Raw genomic sequence first — 7,500 nt, forward strand, 5'->3', positions numbered from 1 at the left:
TCTAAATATATACATCCCGTGTGGGTGTCTCCCTGTAACATTACGTATGTCTGGGTTGTATGTGTGTGTCTGTGGGTGTGTGTTGGTGTGTGTAGGGGGGGGGTCTGTGGTAGTGTTGATGTGTAGGGGGGGATGTGTGTGTGCAGTGTGTGTTATTTTGTGCTGTGTGTTGTGTGGGGTTTTGTGTGTGTAGTGTGTTGTGTGGGTTGTGTGTGTGTGTCTGTGGGTGTGTGTTGGTGTGTGTAGGGGTGGGGGGGGTCTGTGGGTATGTGTTGGTGTGTAGGGGGGGATGTGTGTGTGTGCGTGTGTGTGTTTGTGTGTGTGTGTGTGTGTGTGTGTGTGTGTGTGTGTGTGTGTGTGAGTGTGTGTGTGTGTGTGTGTGTGTGTGTGTGTGTGTGTGAGTGTGTGTGTGTGGGTGGGTGTATGTGTTTGTGCGTATGGGAGACACAAAACTAAAATCTAGTTACATGCAACAGGTAGATGGCTAGCGTGTTGTTTGTGCAGTCCGCTCGTGAAGAGATGTCTCGAGATATCTTAGTAGTTAGATCGCTACGTTTTTTTTTTATTGATTTACTTGTTTCATTTATCTATTTGTTCTCTTTTTATATCAATTATTTAACTATTTATTCATTTACATATTCATGACTCCCTACATTTGCTTATTTATTTATATATTTACGTATTTGTCTATTTATGACTTTCTTTCATTATTAGTCTATTTATTTGCTTTTCTTTTTATGTATCAATTTATCTATTCCTTATTTATCACTTTATTATCTACCTATTTTGTTCCCGGATGTAAGAGGCTTTGTAATATGACGATAACATTATTTCTTTTTATTTTTAGTATGCACGTTTTGTCATTCTGCCTTCCTCGTTCTCTCATCATTATGATTTAGATAGCTTATGGGTTAATAGATAGATAGATAGATAATCTCATAGATGAAAGGACACATATAGCTGAATAACGTCTATGTATCATGTATCTCAAAGACAGTGAAGTAAAGTGACTTATTCCTTATGGCAAATTGAGGATATTTGTTCACAGACCATAAGCTCATTATCATTTCTGGGTCATTTCTAGTTTAATCATGTAGCTAATTATTCACCAAAACCATAGTAGTTTGTGTGTGTGAATTATGCATTAGTATGTCATCTCCCAATGATTCAAACTTCCACCGTTTCCTTTTTTAGCAAACTCGCCATTCATTCTCCACTCTCTTTTTTCGTTTATTTATATACTTATTTTCCCAAACATTATGACATAGTTTAGTCATTAGATCCCATTAGTTGTCAAGGATGTTATATTAGTTGCAAGATATTTTATACGGGAGTGACTACAGTAATCATGTTACCCGGGCATGTTATTGCATTTAAGCGTCTGGTAATCAATGGAGGCTTTTTCAACCTTGGCAACACGAGGCTAGCCTAGTTTAAACTTGCCAAAAGTCGGGAGAAAAATGGAAGGGCTTGCCAAGGGTGTTAAGTTAGGGTTGTTTATGCATGAAACTTGAAGAGCTGAAAACTCGTCAGGGTTGTTGGTGTCACAAACAGTTTGTTTGCTTGATGATGTCATTGAATTATGTAATCTAGGAATATTACGTACCTTGTGTAAACTGGGTTGTTGTCATTGATTTGTTGATTTATAGATGAAGGACAGAAAATATTACAGGTAAGTGGTGCGTCTGTGAGGAAGGTGTGTGGGTGTTTCTCTGTGCATTAGCATCCCTCTCTCTATCTGTCTATCAAACTGCCTTTCTCTTCTCTCTCTCTCTCTCTCTCTCTCTCTCTCTCTCTCTCTCTCTCTCTCTCTCTCTCTCTCTCTCTCTCTCTCTCTCTCTCTCTCTCTCTCTCTCTCTCTCTCTCTCTCTCTCTCTCTCTCTCTCTCTCTCTCTCTCTCTTTCATTCGCTCGCTCTTTCTCTTCCATTAAACCCCTCTTCCTCTTCCTCTGTTCCCCTCTTTATCGTCCTCTTCCATTGTCCCCCTCTTTATTGTCCTCTCCTTCCCGTCTCAGTTTTTTCTTTTCTTCTCCTCGTTTTACTCCATTTTTCTTTTTCCTCTTCCAATGTGTCAGTTCCCCTTTCTGTCTTTTTCTCTCCACTGATTTGGTTATGATTAATTCTCTTCCTCCTCGTCAAACTTTTCACATCCTAATTTCCTCTTCCCTTTCCGCTTCTCATATTTGTCTCGTCTCTCTCTCTGTCTATCTGTCTATCTGTCTGTTTGTCTGTCTGTCTGTCTCTCTGTCTGAATGACCCCTCACTTCCCCCCCCCCCTCTCTCTCTCTCTCTCTCTCTCTCTTTCTATCTTTCTCTCTCTCTTCCTCTCTCTCTCTCTCTCTTTCTCTCTCTCCTCTCTCTCTCTCTCTCTCTCCTCTCATCTCTCTCATCTCTCTCCTCTCTATATATATCTATATATATATATATATATATATATATATATATATATATATATATATAATATATATATATATATATATTTATATATATATATATATATATTATATATATAATATATATATATATATATATATATATATATATATGTATATGTATATATCGCTCTCTCTCTCCATCTCTTCCTCTTCCCCTTTCACCTCTCCCTACTCTTCCCATCGCCTCATTACCACCCCTACCTCCATCCCACCACCCAGACGAGCGGGGCACCCCACCCCCACCCCCAACCCACCTCCGGCAACCGAGCGACAGAGCGATCAATGAATGGGCCGAAGGAATAATGAATGGGATCTCGCTACGGTCCTCCACGACAACAGAATAGATTACTTTCTTCCACTGTCAGAGTCTAGTGGAAGTGTCCTCTAGTCTGCAGTGAGTTCTTTTGGGTTTAAGGAAAGTTAGTTTGTGGGTAAAGGGAAAGAGGGAATGGGGGAGAGGGAAGGGGGGGGAAGGGAAGGGGAAGAAGGGGAAGTGTGATGGGGGGATGGGAAAGAACAGATCCGTAAGGAGGTGAGAGAAGAGAGAAAGAATAACCAGATTCTTTCCATCTTTCTCTTTCCATCTTTTTTTTCAGTGCGATTTACAGGAAGGCGAGGAAAGCGTTCCCCCTGGCGACAGAGGTAAGAAACAAAACTCATGAATGGCCATGCGTGACACTACTCGTAGAGGATTGAGGACAGGTGGGGAGGAGGGGAGGAGAGGGCTAAGGGAGGGGCGATGAAGGGAGGGGAGGAGAGGGGAAGAAAAGAGAGGAGTAGGTAAGGGAAGGAGAGGGAAGAGAGGAAGGGAGTAGGTGAGGGGAGGAGACGGGAAGGAAAGAGAGAAGTAGGAAAGGAGAAGAGAGGGGAAGGGTAGAGAGGAGTAGGTGAGGGGAGGAGAAGGTAGGAAGGAGAGGAGAGGAGAAGTGAGGATATGAGTGGATAAGAGGAGAAGAGGAGTATGCGAAGGAAGGAGTATGTGGAAAGGGGATAGGAGTAGGTGAAGGAAAGAGGGGAAGGTGCCAAAAGCCATGAATGAAGAGGCACGTCTAGCTTTGATCATGCGGGGACAGCCAAGTATCCGTCACCTCAAAGTCGTTTATGAATGGAATATACTCTGGTCTACTCGGAAAGCTTATCGCATGAATGGATGGACACGTCAGAATAGCTTGAAAAAGCAACGAATGTGTCAGAGGAGACAAATCTTCTACTTCATTCAGTAACACGGCGCGTAAGTCAAAGGAAAATAGGCGCACTTTAGACCGGTTGATTTCAGGAGAGAAGGGAAACCTAGAATCTTATAATGTACGAAATTCTTCCTTAAGAAAAGAGAAATACAGTCGAATTGGATTTTTAAATACACATATACCGTATAAAGAAACGGAAAAAAAGAGAAAAAAAGGAAAATGAATACAAAAAAAGAAAGGAAAAAAAAAATGAATGATCCACACACAAAAAGAAATCGAGCAGTAAAAAACATTTGTGAATGGAGGCCTCTGTTTGGCACACTTCGGCTCCCAGGGCCTGTGACAACCACGACAACCGCGGTTAGAAATGCTGCGGAATATTGAATGAAGTCGCCCGCGGGAATGGCCACCCTTGGTTTATGAATGAGCGGCCACGTGTGCTTCAAGAGAATGGAGTGTTACGTGGGAGAGCCGCTGTTGTCGCCTCGCTTGCTCCTTCTCACTCGCTGGCCGTCGCTGTTCCCTCGTGCGGTTGTTGATGTTATTGGTGTTCTTGATGTTTTTGTTGCTGTTGTTTTGGGGGGAGGGGGTCTTCGTGGGAGAGTTTCGATGTGGGGGTTATCAGTTTGCAAAGGGGTTGATTAGTGTGTACTGAGGGAGGTGTAAGTGTGTGGGTGTTGGGGTTCTGGAATTGTGTATATAGATGCTGACTTGTGTATATGTGTGTATTTACACTTGTAGCATTTAAGATGGCCAATTATCCCTTCGTTTGTATGTATGTATGCATATGTGCAATAGGGAACTAAAAAAATGTATAGAGAAATGCATAAAAAAGTTATTCGTTTATGTTTGGCTATGTGTCTGCAAGCGTGATATAAATGGAAGTTGTGCGTAGGCGAGTGTCTCAGAAAAATGCCTTTCAACTATAACAGCTGATATGACTTGGAAATTGGCAAAAAATGACAAAAAGACACCATAATCAATTGATACCTCGCGAGGAGACGCTGGCCGACTTCGTGTAAAATCGATTGTGAGGGCAGAAGTAGGGGTATCAGTCCGTGTATATATGTTATATACGCACACAGCATGTATGTATTTCCCCATGTACGCGAACTCATAAAGCCAATAAAACGTCGAAAAATTATAGGATTTGTGCGTATCTATGCTTATCTATACAGGGGGAAATCATGAATTCATACAGATATATTTCCACCGTAAGAGTATACTGTTGTTAAAGCTTTGAGCGTTTCCACTGAACGAAGCGTGGGTGATAAGAGCTATGTTTACCTTGCTATTTCAGGCAGCCTTTTTTAAAGAATTAAACCAAATTTCTCCTGAATTTTACAAACAAGAAAAGGTTTTAATGCGGTTATTCAAAATATGATGATACAGTGCGTGCGTGTGTTTGTACACGTAAGCCGCTGAATGAGATTATGCTATATTAATTTTTGTAAAGACTAAGTTGATTTCGGTTCATACTGGGAATAGATAAACTCATGAAAAAACGAACTCAAAGTTGTTATATTCCAACAAATAGCTCGGAACAAAAATACTTCCTTCGTGTTATATGTCTGTATAAGCTATTGATAAATTGAATTATCTGTATAAATATTAAATGAAGCAGAAATGTGTGTATGTGAGTATGCATACTGTTTATATTCATAAGCTTATTTATAGATAGATAGATAGATAGATAGATACATTCATTTATGTGTGTGTGTGTGTGTGTGGTGTGTGAGTGTGTGTGTGTGTGTGTGTGTGCATATATGATGTATACCAGGCTTTACTTATCCCGATAATCTCATAATATAGATAGAATAAATGCTTGTTTGTGTGTTTGTGAGTGTACAGGTGCAAGTTTAATGTAACTGGGTGTCTGTGTGTTTATGTGTATGTCTGTGTTTGTGTGTTTGTGTGTGTGTGTGTGTGTGTGTGTTGTGTGTGTGTGTGTGTGTGTGTGTGTGTGTGTGTGTGTGTGTGTGTGTGTGTGTGAGCCTGTGTGCGTATTTATGTAATATCCACACATCAGTATATCTGTCAGTTTATCTACCATTCAACCCATCTACCTATCCATCCATCCCCCGCTCTCTTTTCCTCTATTTAAATATGTGTGCGCGCGTGTGCATGTGCGTATGCCTGTGCGTGGGTGTGTCAGATAAGAATATATCCAACAGTGTCAAATGGAAAATGGAACTTACTGATGTTCCTCCTGCGGCAAAGATCAATACGTTGATAGATGGGCGGGGGTAGTGGGTGGAGGGTTGGGGGATGGGGGTGGGAGGAGGGAGCAGGGGTAGTCTTGTGGGGGCGTATGTGAAGGAGGCTGAGAGCGGTAGGAGGGAGGAAAAAGTGAATGAACTCAGCGGACGGGGAGGGAGGGAGGGAGTGGCGTATATATTTGTGTTGGAGGAGGTAGTTTTTCGTGAGAAAGAGAGGAAAGGTTGGTTTGTTGTGATTGGCGAACTTATGTAAGATATGTGTGTGTGTGTATATATATATTCTTTTTTTTTTGGGGGGGGAAACAAGATGATATAGAGTAAACAGTGAGTCATTTCATTCATGTACGAAATATCTGTGTGTCTATATATATATATATATATATATATATATATATATATATATATATATATATATATATATATATATTCGACAGAGGTGAATACATAGTAAAAGTTACAAAGAGAAACAGGAGATACAGACTAAACCACAGAGAATGCAAACGGAATGGTACAGAAAATACAGACTTAGGGACAGCGGATAAAACAGATTCATAGAGAAAACAGACGAAGGCATATATAATAGAAGATATAATCATAGAAAGGGTTAACACAGTCACAAAAAAAAAACACAGACAGAATCACAGACAAAGGAGTACCTACAGAGAGAATACAGACTCCACACGGAGAGAACGAAGAGGAAGGAAGAAAGGAAGAAGGAAAAGAGGAAGAGAAAACGGGAAGAGTCTCGAGGTCGTGGTGGCCATCAGTGCCTCTCTGCTCGCTCATTCAGGTCAGGGCTCTCCCCCCCACGGCCTCCTACGCCCCCTCAAACCATTCCCCCCCCATTCTCCCACACACCCCCACCACTTGCTCCTCCTCCCTCTACCCCCCTCCCCCTCATACTCGCGCATCATCCCCCTCCCCCACCTCCTCTTCGTATCCGGTTTGTCCCCCCCTCCACCCCCTCACTTCCCCTCTCTCCCCGCCACGCGCTGGACGCTTCTCGTCATTCTCCTCTTATCCTTGGATTTGGCAGTCACTGGGTGTGTTTTCTCTCTCTCTCTCTCTCTCTCTCTCTCTCTCTCTCTCTCTCTCTCTCTCTCTCTCTCTCTCTCTCTCTCTCTCTCTCTCTCTCTCTCTCTCTCTCTCTTTCTCTCTTTATTTCCTTTCTTTCTTGTTGAAGACTTTTCTTTTGTTGTTTCTTTTATTTTTTGGAATTCTTTTTCACATTTATGATTTTGAAATCGACATATTGGGTCTTGATATCTTTTTAGTCCTGAGCATGCGGTCGACAGAAGTTAGTTAAATGTGGAGTTTTGTACCGTAGAGTTATGTTGTACTTACTTTATGCAGCTTTAGTGAGATGATTAATCATATCTTAGGCTAAATTTGGCTAAATTTGCAAATAAAATCCAATTATATTACTCATATATTCAGTTTTTTTAATGACAGCTTCGAGAGAAATTACTTCATTTTATAAGTTCGCACAAGAAGAAACGTACTGACAAAAAAGACATTCCATTAACAGATTCATACCCGCTCGTGAATTAACTGTAACCCCTGAATTAGAGAGAAGCTCTATCATGCAGTCTTGAACTTAACCCCTGGTTTATCAACTTTATTGCAATCCCATTCATTTCTTCTTGAATGTACACACAC

Source organism: Penaeus monodon, chromosome 2 (assembly GCF_015228065.2).
Source record: "Penaeus monodon isolate SGIC_2016 chromosome 2, NSTDA_Pmon_1, whole genome shotgun sequence".
Taxonomy (NCBI): domain Eukaryota; kingdom Metazoa; phylum Arthropoda; class Malacostraca; order Decapoda; family Penaeidae; genus Penaeus; species Penaeus monodon.